Consider the following 18,711-nt stretch of genomic DNA (forward strand, 5'->3'; position numbering starts at 1 on the left):
CTCTCTCTGTCAGTTTGTGATAGACTATAGGACAGGACCCACAGTGCTTTGGAGACTATAACCCATGGCCGTTAAGTTTGTTTGTGTCACAGATCTTGGAGAGCTGATCAATAAATGGGCACACTGTCCCGTGCTGGGAGACATTTGTCACTTATGTGCTAGCCTCTAGTGACAGTAAGGAACATAAGTATGATGTACGGAAGTTATTGGTTATTTTTATAACAGCATGGCCTAGAGGCCCTATTGTGCTAGGAGCTGTGCATACACACAGTGTGAGAGAGCCCCGGCCCCAAAGAGCTTGCAGCCCAATCAACAAGATAGAAAAATCTGTGGGATGGGAGGTATCATATTAGATAGGTAGGCATATTAGAAAAGTTAGTCCAGGAAAGAATATAGGAGCTTTCATAAGGGGACAAACACGTGAAGGGATGTTTCCTGAAAGGGTGTTTGGCCTTTAGGTTTGCTATTGATGGTACAGCGTGCTTGAGTAAATGGAGTGATATGTAAATGACATCTCAATCCTCTGGGGAGGGGGGGAGTGTATAGCCTTTGAGCTCACAACCCCCTGTGCAGTATATGAACTCTCCTTCGCTGCTACAGAGAGCACGTGGAAGAAATCAACAGACATTAGCATGTTGCTCGGTGGATGATTTAACTCCTGCAGGTAATACAAGGATGTATGCAAATATATGTAACTGGGTAGGGGTGAACAACCTGTTTCCATGTATGAAAGTTGGTTATAGAAGAAATAACTTGGTGCTCCTGAGGGAAAAAGAGCTTAAAATATTGGGCTAGATCACCAGCTACTGCTTCGTTGACATCAATGGAGCGCCGCAAATGCACGCCAGCTGAGGATCTGGCCTGTTAGTTCTTGTGGAATTCTAGACCATTAACATGAAATTCTGTACACAGCTTCCCAACCCATCTAATTCCCTTCCTTTGCTCCAAACCACGTGGATCGTTTCCAAAGGTTAATACCCAAGTCAGAGAATGTTTACTCTCACTGCTCTTAGGAACACTTGTTTGTCATTCATGGCTTAGCTCCATGCAGTGCATTAGATGTTACAGTCAGCTTGGCTGGAGAAGGCCTACTCACTTAGCCTCTGCTTATGTCTTTTTTGAACTCTCCATCAGTTCGCCAAGATGCCCTGTGGCCAGGTTTAACACTTGCTGATTTTCCAAGCAGTTTACTGCAATTAATAAACCAGGCACCCCGATCATGCCAGCTAGGCTCCTGCTGTGTCTTCTCCATCTGATCTGCTTTAAATATGACTGTGCCAGGGATAATTGTAAATGAACACAGTTGGCTCATCTACACACTGGCTTCATTCGGAGAAGATTTATTAATCAGTCACTTTCTAGCTGTTCTTCTTCATGCTCTGAAACAAGGCAGAATGTGAAAATAAATTGGTGATTCAACTTGCCTCTTTCTGTAGGTAGGAAAATGGACTTTTTATAGTTCCAAACATATTTACCGTGAAAGCTTGGGGGAAAGGGGTCAAGCTTGTTCCTCAAGAAAAGCAGTGATTGAAACATGAAGTCTAGGGAGCATCAATTGGAGAAATCTCAAGAGGTGGAAATAGATTGGTTATGATAGTTCCTTCTATTTGCACTTGGAAAATAGCTTTTGCATGTGCAAATCAGGTAGCTGTGTGGCTAACTCTCTGTCTGCACGTTCGTTTACCTGATTTGGACACACTGTTGAAGATTTTTTTGCAGGCCCAGAGGGTGTATGTCTTTTGCAGATGCATCCATTGTACCCACATTGGACATCAAGTCGTTCCTGAGTGGAAAGAACAACTGAAAGGAAATGAGAGGAGGAAAAAATAAGTGAATAAGAACGCTAAGGCTAGATCCATGGTTAAATACTACTGGGAGAAGGGCTTTAACCAACCCCTACTAAAACAATGCCATCAGGTGCAACTGAGCACCTAATTTGTTGCAAAATCTGGTCTTGAACTTGTTGTGATCATCAAGATCACCAGTCAGATAGATGTGCAAGATGTGGAAGACATGAGACACGGAGACCTAGTGGTGGAAGACAGGTGGTCACCCATGAGGCATGCCAAGTTAGTCTGATGGTCAAGGCCACAGATGGGAGCTGGTGACTTTAGGGCTGATTTTTTTGTGGGGGGGCATGCTGAATCACTGGCCCTGTGCACAGCTCGCTGAAGTTGTTTGCATCGCTCCCATTTCTAAGTTCTGTTAAACCACAGTGTAAATAGGTAGTAAAGTGTTTGCTTAGACATGGTTTGGCAGTAGTTGAAATCACTTGAAGCCAGCTGTTTCAGCCTTCCCTCTGTCATCCCTTGCAATCTGAACACATGCACAAAGGGGGTATAATTATAGGTGGTTAAGATGCCTTTTTCATTAATTGATGGTCAGACAGGCTTGCTTAGCATGTCCCTGAGACAATATAAAGCAAGCTGTGTTACCAATAACAAAATGCAATTTTATCCACCCTACCTGAATAAGGCAAAAAGGTCTAATTTTTAAAACTATTTAATTTAAGTATAATGGTCCTTTGAAACACACTTACAAGGGGTGTGTGTGTGTGTGTGTGTGAAAGTGTTCAACCAGGGTCTTTTTGATTACTGCAAACTGTCCTAAGTGACATGCTTAGAATTGCACATATAATCATGCTGTAATTTTGAGCATGCCTAGACAGCTGGGCATTTTTGCATGTGAAGTTTGGGGCACACTGCACATCTTTCTAAACATCCATCCTTTAGTTTTAAAAAGGCTGATTTTCAAACTTGGGCCATTACTCCTGTGCCGACAGCTTTACAAATGAACATACTTGTGCGTCTGCTCTTTTGTGCCCTCTCACTCGTTCGTGCAAGTGACAGATTGTTTATGTGTGCCAATACATTTGGATAAATAGATTTTGTGCCTGAAAATTCTGTCACTTGCACACACAAGTGCTAGAAACTTTCTGCTGTGAGCCGTGCTAATGCATGTGCAGTATATTAACAACTGGAGACTGGGCTGAGGCCTTACAAACTAGCGGGCTCTTATATGCTACTATTAGCCTCTGTCTGTGGTGCTGAAAGTGCAAGTGGCATCTGTGGCCCGATTCTGATATCCAGTAGACTGGTTTCACAATGGTGTAACTCCACTGATCTCAGTAGATTACTCTTGCTTAAACTGCTCAAAGATCAGAATTAGGCTCTGTGTGAGAGATGTGCACTGGTGAAGTGAGCAGTGCTAGCATCAAAGACGTGTGAGGATGAATTTGAAGTTAAGACATCCTCCTGTTACAGATTGGTAGAACCTTGCATGGGTACAAAATTTGTATCTGCATCCGATCCACAATCTGCAAACATGGTCCACAGATATTTGCGGATATAAGTGGATATCTGCAGATTTGCAGGGCTCTAGATACAAAATTTGGATCTGCATTCATCCACGATCTGCAGACATGGTCTGCGGATAACCACATCTGCATCTTGCCTATATAGCCTCAGATTTGCAGGGTTCTACAGATTGGAACTAAAGAATGCATTAAAAAAATTATGCCCAAACTTCCATGAGATGCATTTGGCAAACTATCTTTTCTCTTGAGTCAAAATGTGGGGTAAAGTTTTAGACGTACAGAAATGGGTCTGCAAGAGACACAACCAAGGGTCATGGAAATAAACATTAAATCCGTGTTAAATCCATGCCGTAAAGATTTTAATGCAGGCAATTGTGTCACTATTAATTGATGGCAACTGTGACTTACACATTTTCTCTGGTAGACTTTAGAACAACCCTCATCCTTTGTATTAATCAATACTCCCAAACAAGATCATTTGTAGATCTGAGGTTAAGAGTCAATGGTCATTTATTCTGTCTCTAATTCATTGTTTTAAACTGTCTCTCTAACTCAGTAACTTTTGCGCTTTTTATCCTGTTGACATACCTGTTTCCTTGGGGACATGTGACAATCTGCAAGAAGAAGTGTTGAATTCTGATAACTCTAACTCGTCTATGAAATACTTCCAGGATCATCATTGACTGCTACTCCTAAAGGTTGTCAAGTATCAGAGGGGTAGCCGTGTTAGTCTGTATCCACAATAACAATGAGGAGTCTGGTGGCACTTTAAAGACTAACAGATTTATTTGAGCATAAGCTTTTGTGAGTAAAAAACCCACTTCAGATGTGTGGAGTGAAAATTACAGATGCAGGCATAACCTAAAGGTTGTTTGACAATATGAGTAACATGGTTTTGGTCTGCAAAATATCTGCGTGGAGAAAGCCATCTGTCATGCCGATGAGACAACTGGTAGCTCCTAGAAATGAGACCCTATAAGAGACCTGAATGTGTTCAAAAATTCTCTATTATTATTTGTATTTATTATTTGTATTACAGGAGCCCTAATTATGGACCAGGACTGCACTTTGTTAGGCGCTGTAAAAACACTGAACAAAATTTCTAAATATACAGTAGGGCTGACAGACTGATGCATTTTGAGTCCCAGTTCAGAGACAATTGTACTAATCCTAAGCAGAAAGTGTACGTATAGCAACAGGTACTCTTTTACTATCATGGGCTGATATTCTATTTGTGCCCTGTAGTTAGAAGTCACCAGAAACTTGTGTTGCTCTCCTTAAAACCTGGCCCAGACGGCAAGCAGAAGAGCTAATTTTTAGTGATGGATGTTTGGTGGGCACAGCACATCCAGCAACGTGAACAGCAGCCAGAGCTGGGCAGAGAGAGGAATTAAAAACATTCACATTTTTAACAGTGTTAAAATATGGTGCCTCAAATACAAAGAAAAGGGAGAGGTTTTGTCAACACTCCAGTGGCTCTGCAGCACTTTATATTATAGAGAAGCAAACCTTTTCTGTTCTCACCCTGGCAGGTAAAAACAAAGTATATTGAAAAGCTCTGTGGCTGGCTTTCCAAGGGAGAAACTCAGCTTTTCAAGAGTTTCAAGCAATCCCATAGGAAAACCTCTGGGGTGGAATTTTTCTTTCCTTCTTGCTCGATCCTTTTATCCTAAACCCTGCAAAATGCTTAGATTCACAGGTTTTAAGCCCGGACAGAATTATTATGCTCTAATTTGACCTCCTGCATAACACCGGCCCAAGAAATTCATCCAGTAATAGCAAGCCCATAAGAGCACAGTAGCCTACTGAATTGTGACTAAATGGTCAGCTTTCAAAAGAGCTCAGCTCCCATTTATGCACCTAAATATACTAGCTATGTTTTTAAAAACACTCAATGCGGACAGCTTCCATTGAGAACAATGGAGAATCCTCGCCTGGAGCACACCGGGTGCTGAGCTGTGTTGAAAATCTGTCTCCCAAATATTGAATATACTCAGCCAGATTTTGACCTAAGTTGCATCTGTATAAGAACATTGACTTCAGTAGGTGGGATGGATCTGAATGAGTTTGCAGTTTAGTTTACTGGAGTTGCAGGAGTGTGACCGTGGGCCCATATTTACCCATTCTGCAGTATTTGATGATACTGAATCACCAGCAGAAATGACTCAGCAGAGAAGAAGACTTACCCAGCTGTCATGATGATACTGTTACACCATTCTTCTTTGTCATTCATTTCCTGGATGACATCCTCCCACAACACCATTGTGTAATATTTTGTACTTCAGGGTCTGGATTGTAAAATCCCACTGGATGCAAGCTAAGGTAAGGGCAGTCCCTATCCATCATCCAGGGCATCAGCTGACAAAGGTAGGGCTCAAGTAGGATGGTTTCTTGAAGAGAATTGTACAATTGGCCAGATGCATTATGGGGATTTTCATCTCTGTCTGAAGCTTGTATGTATTGCCAATACAGGTTGAATACTGGACTTGATAGACCAGTAGTCTGCTCCCACATACTAAGTACATTCCTGTACTATGGGGAAGTCTGAGAAATCCTGGTTTAGGATAATCAAAAGCTAACAATCACAGCAATGCCTATCATCTGCAAGTCACCCCTTCTGAGATCACAGGGGCACCTAAGAGTCAACAGTTGTGAGACTACATGGAAAGGAAGCCATGAAATGGTTGAGTGGCCATTGTGCGACCTTGGTAAATCACTTCACCTCTCTGTGCCTCGGTTTCCCCTTCTACTCTTTGTCTCCCTTCTCTTTCAGATTTTAAGCTGTTTTGAGCAGGGATTGTCTCTACATTTGTACAGTGCCTAGTGCGATGAGATCTTGATCTCAGTTGGGTCCTTTAGGTGATTCTGTAATATAAATATGAATAAATAATATTTTGTAGTATATTTCTAGGCAGAGAAATTGACTAAACACACTTTTTCTCATCCGTTGTCTTGATGAAGGTCTGACCAGTCTTAACTGAGATTTACTGGTGTCATTCTACACCCCTCACCAGGGGCCATGTAACACCCCGACCTTTGGGAATGAGCTCTAATGGGGCACGATACACTTCTGATGAATTCTGGATCTAATGAAGTCTGCTGGGATTGTGGCTACAGGGTTTTGATTGTTCGTTTGTTTTTCACTGATGAAAACAAGTAGACATTTAGGTAGCTAAAACACATATGTCAGGAAAATACTGCAGACAAAATCCAGTGCTGGGGAACTCCAGGGGAGTGCTTTGCACACAGTTCCTCTGAAAAAGCTTCACTTCTCTGGGGGCTGGATTGTAACATTCCATCATGTATATCATTGCACCATTGCCTGCACAGCAGAAGAAGCATGCTCCCTTGGCAGCAGCTGTTTAGACCCGTCTCTTGATTTCTTTTCACGCAGAGAGGTTATTAAAAGGGATTTGAGGAATCTCTTGTACTATCAATATCTTTCATGAAGCCCATCTCAGCAGTTGGGTTCCCAATATACTCGGGTGCGGCTGAAAATCATGTACTCTTAAAAAACAACTTCATTAAAGAAGAGACGTGTGGAATATTTTTAGGAGGAATTCCTCTTCGTACACACCCCTTTTCTATCCCTCGCTCTTAGGTACTTTTATGGGCCCCACTACTGTAGTTTCTAAGGCCCAGCTCCTCAAAGTATGAAGACACTTAACTCCCATTGATTTTTCAGGTCCTATTGATTTCAAGGGGAGGTAAGTGCCTAAATACCTTTGAGGAACTGGGCCTGAGCACTTCACAATCTTTACGGTATTTATCCTCACAACACCCCTGTGAGGGAGGCCAGTGCTATGATTTCTATTTTATGGACAGAGAATTGAGGGGCAGAGAGACTAAGTAACTTGCCCAAGGCCACCTGGGAAGTCTTCAGTGGAGCAGGGACTTGAATCCAGGTCCCCTGAGTGCTGCTGGGTGGGAAATGGCTATCCTGTCCTGGGAAAACGGTTGAGCTTTCAATAGTTTTTTTCCCATTCCACACTGGGATGAAACCTCTAGAAAGTTTTCACAAAATACCAGAAAGAGATACCCGCCCCCAAATAGTCAATAGACTAATGCTTAGAGCACTCACATGGAAGTGCGAGACCCAGGTTCAAGGACTCCTATGTCCCAGATGAGTGCCTTAACTAGGCTATAGAACCATTCCTCTCTCTCTTTGGCCCAACGCATACTTGATTATTGATACAAAGTGGAACACCTCCGAAAGGAGAGATTGAGAGACACCTGCCTAGAATATCCAATAACCCACTGGGTAGAGCACTCACCTGGCATGGAGGACACTCAGCTTAAAGTCTCTGTTCTGAAAATCTGCCTCATGCACAGCAGGGACTTGAAGGTGAGTTCAAAAGTTTTGTCTAAACTGATATGTTCCGGCAAAAAGTTTCCGTTTTGACATATCAGCATTTTCCAATGAAAGGCCATTTAGTGAAAAAAATTCCCAACCAGCACTGTTCCTGAGCCCTGGAGTAATGCCCTAGTACAGATACTTTTCCAGGCACATTCCTGTGAATGAGTTTGTGGTTACCTGAACGTAGGGGAATGCCTGTTCTTATATTCACGTATGAGCAAGAGCATTCTCGTGCAAACATAAGGGTTGACTATTGAGGATCAGGCCAGAAGTGATCCTTTCCTGGTTATAAATTTTCAGCAAGTCCGAGAGGAAAAGCAATATGAGACTAAGCACTCATCACAGATACCAACTAGAAGAGAGCTGAAAGCATAGTCAAAGCAAATAGGCCACAGGCTGAAACATGGCAGCACAAAGTATTCAATCGATTGGGAAACACACAGAAATACACCAAAAATCACAGCTGACTCCAGGCCAACTCACACACAGAAAAAGGGCTGAATTTATTGGATTAATCGTTCACTGCAAATAGTTTCCCCAATTCTAGTCAAGATGATCAGAATGAACTTGTGAAGCTGCTTAAAACGCTTTAAATGCAGTCTCTCCAATCAACAAAGCACAAAATAGCTACAGCCTGAAACCCCTCTGCAGACAGAGATCTGGGCCAGAATTGGAGAGCTGCATTTAAAATCTCTTGCATTTAAAGTGATGGGGTCAAATACATCCCTTGTGGAACTTTGCTGAATCACTGCCAGAGTGGTGGGGATAAATATGGTCTGTGGCCTCTACTCCTATTAAACCTTTTAGGCCAGATCATAGAATCATAGAATCATAGAATATCAGGGTTGGAAGGGACCCCAGAAGGTCATCTAGTCCAACCCCCTGCTCGAAGCAGGACCAATTCCCAGTTAAATCATCCCAGCCAGGGCTTTATCAAGCCTGACCTTAAAAACCTCTAAGGAAGGAGATTCTACTACCTCCCTAGATAACACATTCCAGTGTTTCACCACCCTCTTAGTGAAAAAGTTTTTCCTAATATCCAATCTAAACCTCCCCCACCTTAGCTGCTGTAAATCTGCATAGCTCCACTGGGTAGCCCCAGATCAGTCTGGCAGTGACCTTGGTTGTTTTTTTTTTTTTTTTGGCCTTCTTCTGCAGTTTGGGGCATGAGCTGCTTGCCTGGATCGGCTGGGTATATCTCACTTAATCAGTTCCTTGTCCTTGCAGCAGCCTGGGGCAGTGGTGCACCTCGGTCCCTCCTGTTCTCTGCCTGTGGCACATATCTAGTCTCCTGTGGGCTGTAACATTTTGGTTGTTGGGGTTAGCATGCAGGTGCTGGGGGATGCTGGTGGCCTGTGATACACACAGGAGGTCAAACTATGAGCTGGCCATCCCTTCTGGCCTTAAATTAAGTCTGGCCCTTTTTCTCTTTCCTTCCCTGGATTCTTTCTCTCAGTGTCTCCAGGAAAAAAAGAAAGAAGACTTAATTCCTTCCTTTGTCTTCCGTGTGTATTGCTTTGTCCACCAGGCTCTCCTCAGTGCTATTAAAAATGCTTGGTTGCTTGGAGCACCTTTCCTAGACCTGAAGAAGAGCTCTGAGTAGCTAGAACACTCGGTCTCCTTCCTCAGCAGAAGTTGGTCCAATAAGAGATTTCACTTCACCTCGCCTGCCTGTCTCATTAAAAATGTTTTTCATTTTAAATCAACAAACTGCCTTTACAATCAGGCCCGAGTACAGGAAATAACTCTCAAAGTGCCGATTACCAAAAGACAACAGAGCTGGTTGCAGCCAGTCACACCACTTGGGAGAGCAAAGAAAAGCCTAATCCACGCAGCTGATGCTCAGCAAAAGTAAACCATACAAAGGATGAGCCTTAATAATGTATCTCATCTTGTACATGAGTGGGTTGTTAACCTTAATAATACCGAGTACACTTTCTGCCTCCACTGAGGGAACTGGGATTGTTTAGTCTGCAGAAGAGAAGAATGAGGGGGGATTTGACAGCTGCTTTCAACTACCTGAAAGGGGGTTCCAGAGAGGATGGATCTAGACTGTTCTCAGTGGTAGCTGATGACAGAACAAGGAGTAATGGTCTCAAGTTGCAGTGGGGGAGGTTTAGGTTGGATATTAGGAAAAACTTTTTCACTAGGAGGGTGGTGAAACACTGGAATGCGTTACCTAGGGAGGTGGTGGACACTCCTTCCTTAGATATTTTTAAGGTCAGGCTTGACAAAGCCCTGGCTGGGATGATTTAGTTGGGGGTTGGTCCTGCTTTGAGCAGGAGGTTGGACTAGATGAGCTCCTGAGGTCCCTTCCAACCCTGATATCCTATGATTCTATGATTCGTCAAGGAAACCAAGGTCCCAAAATATAGCTAAGAGGGCACCGCAGGGAAATGAAGGCAATAATAGCTTAAATAAATGGGCCCCCAATAAACTGAACTGCCCGTTTGCCTGTGAGGCAAGGACAGGGCACTCGAGAGAGAAATTAATAATATAGGAACACAAATGAGCATCCACAAATTGATGTAACCTCTGCTCCTTTACACTGGTGGTGTTTTTTCACCTGTCACACTTCTGTTCCCTCTTGAAATCACACACGACTTCGGACATGAGTAAAGCTAGGAGCACTTTGAAGAAGATCCAAGCAGAAATGGATGGGGTGCGGGGGGCAGAAATAGGGGGAATAGATAATTCTATTATTATTAATTATGTGTGTTGCAGCACTGCCTAGAAGCTCCAGCTGCTATCAGGGCCCCCATCTGCTAGGCGCTGTACAGACAGACATAGTAAGAGGTGGTCTCTGCCTCAAACAGCTGACCATCTGAACAGATCAGACAGACAAAGCGTGGGAGAAAGGAAAGATGACAGATGGGGAAGTTGAGGCACATCATACAGGAGTGGGTGGGCGAGGCTCGGTGGCCTGGAACGTGCAGGAGGTCAGATTAGGTGAGCACTACTTTCCCCTGCACTACAGGAACTCTATGGCCTCTAGTCAATGAGGCTGGGGTACGTGGAAGAGGAAGGATGATGGTGTGGCTTCAGCACTTGTCATGCCTGGGCCACCGCCTTCCTATTCAGCCACTGGGCAAGTCCCCTAATTTTTCTGTATCTCAGTATCCTCATCACCAGATGAGGTTGGTAATCCTTTTGACCTCCCGTGGACACACATCCATTCGCTGCGGGGATGGTTTACAAAGGAACAGAAAAATAAATCCTTATTTGCAGTGTGTTTGGATTGTGCATAGTACAATGAGGCAGAGGGCCAGATAGCGAGCGATGAAGATGCAAAGAAACATGGAACAGCTGCCCTGTCCGCTCAGCTCCATTCACAGCCCGTATGCGAGGCAGGGTTCTGTGGCAAAACCAGTACGTGATCATGTTACGCACACAGCAGAGTTAAGGTTCCAGAGGCAGCCTTAACTGTGTCACTTCCTAACTTCTCAGTGCTTCACTGTCATGCCTTTGCAGGGAATACACATTATGTGATGCAAAGGGGCGAGGAAGAATGGCATAGTGGTTAAAGCACAGCCTAATTCTGATTCACCAGATACTTCCTATATGACCTTGAGCAAGTCACTGACTGCTCCGTGCCTCAGTTTCTCCAGTTATAAAAGGGGATCATGATACATCTGAGGGAGATTGTAAGGTTTGATTCATCGACGTGCTTTGAAGGGAGATGCTAAAGGAGATACAAATACGATTATTCTTCTAAAAATATAGGCCCTTTATTCCCTCCTACAAATCAGTGATGGAAGGCATCTGTGAAGCCAGTTTAACCAACTACTGGGGGATTTCCCTTGCATTAGGAGACTCTCTGGGTAGTGCAAATTTGACATAGCACTAAGCCACCCCTCCCCGGATCCTGATGTAGACAGCTGTGCTGGAAAAAGGGTAAGCTACAGCTAACTGGGATCACCAGAACACGCACTTGGGGCCATTAGCCAATAGGGACGGTGTACAGAAGTGCTGGGACAGCTGCTCCAAATTGCACTGTCCCCAAGATTAGGACACTGCAAATTTGTCATAAAGCCAGCTTGCCTCCTTCCGCTCTTCTGGTCCTGTGCTGACCGCTGGCCCTGGGTCTCCCAAAAGAGCCTGGGCCACAAATACTGTAAAGGTTAATAGATCTAATCACTATAACTGACTCCAGTGGAAACTGGCAATTAACACAGCTGCACCCACTTAGCTCTCTGATCCTTGTATTAGATGAAGAGGCTCAGAGAAGCTAGGCTTTTATATCTGCAAAGCAGCTTTCCACAAGCAAGGTAGTTTTTTAAGGTATATTTTATAGCCTATATATTTTAATCCTAATTGATCCTGTTTTCAACAAACCGCTTTTAATTGCTCTTTAGGAGGAAAATACAAATACCATTGAGTTGGCCATAAACTCTGAAAAGTAACACCGCCCCCCTGTGCCTCAAAACCTGCAGCAGGCATGCTAACCTAGAGCTTCATCAGAGCAGCTGAAGTCTGCTTAGTTGCAGGAGCAGAGGGTTAGAAACATTTAGCTGAAGTAGAACAGGGCAGAAACAGTAGAAGGTAGAGAATGAGACAGTTCTTGATTGCTGCAAATTCTCTTCATGCTCGTATTTGGAAATCTTCATCAAGTTACCCACTGAGTAACCTGTCAGCTTCAGATCTAAGTTTACAAGCACACCAGTGCAATCTCACCCTATATCCATACACACTGAGAACTAAAAAGAAAAGGAGGACTTGTGGCACCGTAGAGACTAACAAATTCATTAGAGCATAAGCTTTCGTGAGCTACAGCTCACTTCAACTGTTACTCATGTTAATGTTAGTTTTGGGTGTGCGCAGTATGCAAAATGAAGCAATCAGCCACATATGCTATAGGGAACAATGATGCACTAGAAAGAAGATACAAGATGAACTAATAGGTCTTTTCTACTGCTAACTGTTCTGGTCTTATGATGATGGCCTGCTATGCAGTGGAGGAGCTGAAAAATTATCTTGTTTTGGCTTGGTGAGAATCTTTTTAGCATCAGGTGCAAAAAGGTCCAATGTAAAATTAAATCCGTTCATCCTCATTTTGCAGGGATGTGTTTTGCAACATTTCCCTTTTCTGCTGGCGAATAGAAACAGCAATGATTGGAAACCTTGATGAACTTGCCCCAGCCAGAAATAATTTACATCTGTATGCTCTTCTTTTGTGAAAATCAGCCCACCAGTCACACCTGGTTGTTTTTACTTTATGGGTCTGATCAGTGTCATTGACTTGAATGGCTTTTGGAGCAGGCCCTAAGTGCAGAACGCTTATTTATATTTTTTGCCTAGGTCTGATAAAGACTTTCTGGTCATTTTGACTCCTGGATGAGAGAGAAAATATCTCAGATACTTTATTAGATTAGTGTTGTTTGTATTGGGTAGTGCCTACATCTCTATTGTGCCAGATGCTGTATAAACACAAACCAAAAAGACAGTCCCTTAGGTAGGGCTTAGAAAACATACAAATATTTTGCTTTAAGAAGAAAAGTTTTCAAAAGTTTAATCAAGCTTTTGAAATTAAAAAAAAAAGGAGCAAAATATCCAATTAAGAACGTCTCCTGGCCACTCATCAATGGCAAGAAAAGGCAATAATTGCACTGACTATCACAATGACAACATGTCAGAGACAAAGAAACAAAGGATTTCAGTTCCCCAAAGCTTTTTGTCATGTCCGTGCAATGTTCAGATCTTTCATATGCTAAATTGAAATTTGTTCTTTGTCCTTTTCATAAAACTACACACCAGGCTAAAAAGGCAGTTTGTTTAGTAGGAGTGAGAGTAATTTGATTCATTGTGCAGTTACTTAGGGGAAAAAGATAAAGAGGTCAAAGCTCCAGAATTATTTTGAAAAAAGCTCTGATATTATCACAAGGATCACAGTGTCTTAATGACCAGGGCTTCTATTGGTGTTTGGCTACAAAGGATCTGAATATTCAATTTTTCTTTGAACATCAGTGTCTTTTTATGAATTAAACTTGACTGTTAAAGGAATGGGAAGTAGCGTGGCCTGGCAGCTAGGGCATTGGACTGGGAGCCAGGGGCTCTAAATTGTGTTCCTGGCTCTGACACTGTTTGGTGACCTTGGTTCAGGTCAACTCTTCAACCAACTGCCATTTTGCTTTTAATCTTCAGCTCTGCACTGGCGGTTGAACGTATTTCAGAACCAGAGAGAAAAAATTAACACCAGATTTGTAACGGGTCATTTTCAAAATACTGTAAGCCCAGGACTCTTAGTGCTCAGTGCATTGATAATCTTATTCCACACAGCAGAAGCCTGGCAGCTTTCCCCGTTGCACTCATACTTGATTACCACCTTTTGTTTCCATTCTTGTTCTCACCTGAAAAGAAGTCGAAATGAAAGCTCAGCCCCAAGCGAAGAGACTTCTGAGGAGAGCAATAAGGACTTGGGATAGACACTTGTACACACAGTGCTCTCCCCAGGCCACATCTCATCAGCGTGGGAGCCCAGAAAGAGATTAATTAAAGACAACTGAGACTTTAAAAGAGAAAAAATGAAGGCAACAAGGAATAAATGGCTCCAAATATAAATATGGTGCCTTAGGAGTAGTGTTTGTCTTAACATTAAAAGCTGGAGGAGTGCAAATCTGAATTCAATCTTCATGACTCTGCCCAATCTCTTTTTAGAAATAGCTGAAGCATACAGAGGCCTGATAGGAAGGGAAATGCCAAAGGTATAAACCGCCAGGGGGCAATTGTAAGTGGGAGCATAAAGATCCATTGTTCCACCTCGAATCGTCTCATAATATGAAAGCCCCCTAAGAGCTGCATAATGCTGCAGATGGGTGTGCTACACTGATCCACCTTCGAGTTGCTTTGGGTAACCAAGCCTCCCTGTTTAAAATGTCAGCTTCTGATACTGGTGTTACTTATACCATTGCCAGAAAGTTGTTATACCATCCAAAATGGACGGTGGGAAATGCACCACCATTCATATTCTTCCATGAGTGGTGTGATATCATATATCATCATCTCCTTTAGCATTCCTCTTCCCCACAAAAGGTCTAAAACATTGAGGGTGCTTCTCCTCCAGCCGAGACATCCCTCTTTGGTACGTTATGTCGGGTCTCAAAACAAAGGAGGAGTTGTTGAAGGAGCAGGTGCTTCTGAAGATCATAGAATCATAGAATATCAAGGTTGGAAGGGACCTCAGGAGGTCATCTAGTCCAACCCACTGCTCAAAGCAGGACTGATCCCCAATTAAATCATCCCAGCCAGGGCTTTGTCAAGCCTGACCTTAAAAACTTCTAAGGAAGGAGATTCCACTACCTCCCTAGGTAACGCATTCCAGTGTTTCACCACCCTCCTAGTGAAAAAGTTTTTCCTAATATCCAACCTAAATCTCCCCCACTGCAACTTGAGACCATTACTCCTTGTCCTGTCCTCTTCCACCACTGAGAACAGTCTAGAGCCATCCTCTTTGGAACCCCCTTTCAGGTAGTTGAAAGCAGCTATCAAATCCCTCCTCATTTTCTCTTCCATAGACTAAACATCCCCAGTTCCCTCAGCCTCTCCTCATAACTCATGTGTTCCAGTCCCCTAATCATTTTTGTTGCCCTCTGCTGGACTCTTTCCAATTTTTCCACATCCTTCTTGTAGTGTGGGGCCCAAAACTGGACACAGTACTCCAAATGAGGCCTCACCAGTGTCGAATAGAGGGGAACGATCATGTCCCTCGATCTGCTGGCAATGCCCCTACTTATACATCCCAAAATGACATTGGCCTTCTTGGCAACAAGGACACACTGTTGACTCATATCCAACTTCTCGTCCATTGTAACCCCTGGGTCCTTTTCTGCCGAACTGCTGTCGAGCCATTCGGTCCCTAGTCTGTAGCGTGCATTGGATTCTTCCGTACTAAATGCAGGACTCTGCACTTGTCCTTGTTGAACTTCATCAGATTTCTTTTGGCCCAATCCTCCAATTTGTCTAGGTCCCTCTGCATGAGCAGTACCTCCAACCATTGTAGTTGTCTCCATGGCCAAACAAGCCTCAGGATAAATAGGAAAAATAGCAAAGTTTCTTTTCCCCAAAGAAAGAAAAGTGAATCTTCCTTTGCACTCAGCTCCATTTCCCTCTGCCACCAAGCAATTACAGCCCTTGGAACCAGTGTATGTCCCCAGAGTTACACAAGTGCCACGCACTGTGGGTTTGACTATCCATTTCTCTACAGTCTAGCTCAGATCACTGACCCCAGAGAGGTACAGGGCAGCTGTAGGAGGGGAGTGGGAGACATCCTGCTCTAAATTAACCAATTAGAAACCTTAGAAAATCCAGCTGCGTATTGGAGTTAGCAGGTCATGGGTTGAAATGGGCACGGATGCCGAGGCGGTCTGAACAAGGAAACATTTGAGAAGAATAAACATGTGAGATTTAAAAGTGCACTTGCTTTCGAGACCAGGGCCTGAGATTTATTGTGTCTTTTCCCAAAGAATAAGGAGGAGAACAACAGCAGCAAAAAAGAAATTGGCTGCAGAGGTGGAGAATTCTGATCACATATTGGGAGAAATGAAACGGTGTCTGCTCTTTGGGACCCTGAAATCTCTTAGTTGCCATTCAGAGAGGATCAGAAGTGGAGGGAAACAGATGCACTGCCAGCCATTAGTGTTGATGCACACTCACCCGTCACTAATGCCAAAGTGCTGCTTTTTTCAGAGATCAAGGGAAGCCTCCTTGACAATGTGCATCAGATTCCCACAAAGCAAACAAGCCAAAGATTTAGGGTGTATCTGAATTAAATTACTGGGGCTGGAGCTTTTAAAATAGCTTGCAGGTGGTGGGTTGTATCGATTTGTACTGCTGCAACTTCAGTTATATTGAGGCATTATCTGTGATATATTTCTCGGGTGCCCCAATCATTTGTGTAGAATCTATTTAGAATTTGTATAAATCCTAATAAATGTACGCTGCAGGCAATGTTCAACATGCTAGTGCATGAATTATAACATACATGATACGGTGCATTACCTCTAGACTAACACCTTAGACCAGGGATTCTCAAACTTTTTCATTCTGAGCCCCCTCCACGCCGCCAACATGCTATATAAACTCCATGGCCCACCTGTGCCATAACAACTGTTTTTCTGTATATAAAACCAGGGCCAGTGTTAGGGGGTAGCAACCACAGGGGGCCCTGCAAAGCTAAGGTGCTCAGGCTTCAGCCCCAGGTGTTGAGGTTTTGGCTTTCTGCCCTGGGCCCCAGCAGGTCTAATGCCAGCCTTGCTTGGTGGACCCCCTGAAACCTGCTCGCAGCCCCCCAGTGGGCCCTGGACCACTGGTTGAGAGCCACTGCCTTGGACAAGCCAAAGATCTCTATGAATCTGCATGCCTCTTTCAGAGACATAGCTGCTCTTAGTCACAAATTTTTCTGTGAATAGTAGAAAGAGAGAGTTTTTAATATACCAGACAGGCTTTTCTAACGTTGATTGGTAGAAAATATAGAACCAGAGAATGGTTCAAATGTTATAACCAAATCTGCATTTCAGACACCTGTTGTTTGAGAGTGCTTAGACCAGGGCTTCAACTGAGTCCCTGTAAAGTAAGCGGTGATTTATAAAATCTGGTTTTGGAACCAGATCTGTATTTAATTTGGTTCTGTTTTAGACAGGTTCTAATAGCACGCTTGTCAGTGCAGTATCTGAGTGCTTTCCACTGCGCATTAAGAAACACTCACTAACATTTGTCCCATGTTTGTTCTCTCCTCCTCTCTTAAAGGGGGAGCAATGTGTGATGGGGAATGTTTTGTTTGGGATTTTTTCAAATAATATACATGTATAAACATACACACAGAGACATGCACACATTGCTAGATACTTATGTTAGAAGGCAAGTTCAAAGAAATGCACCTTGCACTCAGAGTGGAAGATGGTGAGGACTGTGATAGTCCTTAGTTCCTCAAGGAGTTCATTCCCCAGTCTTAGGCTGGCCCCCAAGAAATTTCTGTCTCCTGCACAGACAAGATTTATCCTTAGAATGGGAAGTTCCATTGTGCTAGAGAAGCAAAGTTCTCAACCACTTTTCGTCATCCCAGAAGGTCTGAATTGGAGAACCTGACAAATTTTGCAGTGGGTTATCTGAAAGCTGGGTTAACTAACTGCCTGAGGATTCCCCCTCGTTTGGGGGATGTGTGAGGGGGGAAAGTGAGAATGGCTAGAAGCTGCTACACCCAGTCAATCCCAGCAGCCATTGCTAGCTGACCCAAATTGTAGTAGCTCTGAGGTTGCTCTTAGTTGTGTCTCAGGACCCAGTTAGTGCCCGCAAGTTGTGTGGGACATTGAGGTAGTTTAAAGCCACCTCACAGCCAAGCCGTTTCCAGTGAGCTCTGGGCACAAAAGGGCCAGTCCGGAGGTTCTGGCCATTCAACTGTTCTATCTAACTGCCCATTTCTATGGAATGGAATCATAAGGAGATGATGAATTCAGCCTGGAATCTGAATTTAAACTTTAATTAGGGTTAGAGGATAGAGCTGCAAAGATACTAAGTGAAACCTCGGCAATTACCGTTAAGCAGTTGCATGGAGCGCAAAGCTGCTCTTATCCCCATGTCCACCTCCCCCAAAGATACATGACTAGTGCAGCTGTCGACAACACTGTGTTGATAAATAGGAGCTATTTTTGCCTTGCATTGAAGACTCCCTGCTTTTGATGCACTGTTGATTATAGGAGTGGGTGGTATATAGTTAGAAGACTCATCCTGTCCATGCAAGAATGCTTCTGTTTTCCAATCACTTTCTTATCCAGTAAATACACATGTTTGTGAATTGCCTTTTTCATTGTGGGTGGGTGGAATAACTTTTGTATTCCTCAGATTCCTGTGAGAAGCACTGTCAGTTACTTCAAATGTTCACAGACGAAAGGATTTCCGGTACAATGCAAGAGAGCATTCCTGAACCATAGAGTCAGTGATCCAGGAGGATGTGCCAGACTGGCTCAGTTAATGTCAGTGTCTTGTATGCAGAGCATCTCAACTTGCATTACGGTGCAATGTAGTGGATACCAGTTGTGCAGAGACC

The sequence above is a fragment of the Lepidochelys olivacea genome (genome assembly GCF_965140295.1).
Source record: "Lepidochelys olivacea isolate rLepOli2 genome assembly, chromosome: 13".
Lineage (NCBI taxonomy): Eukaryota > Metazoa > Chordata > Testudines > Cheloniidae > Lepidochelys > Lepidochelys olivacea.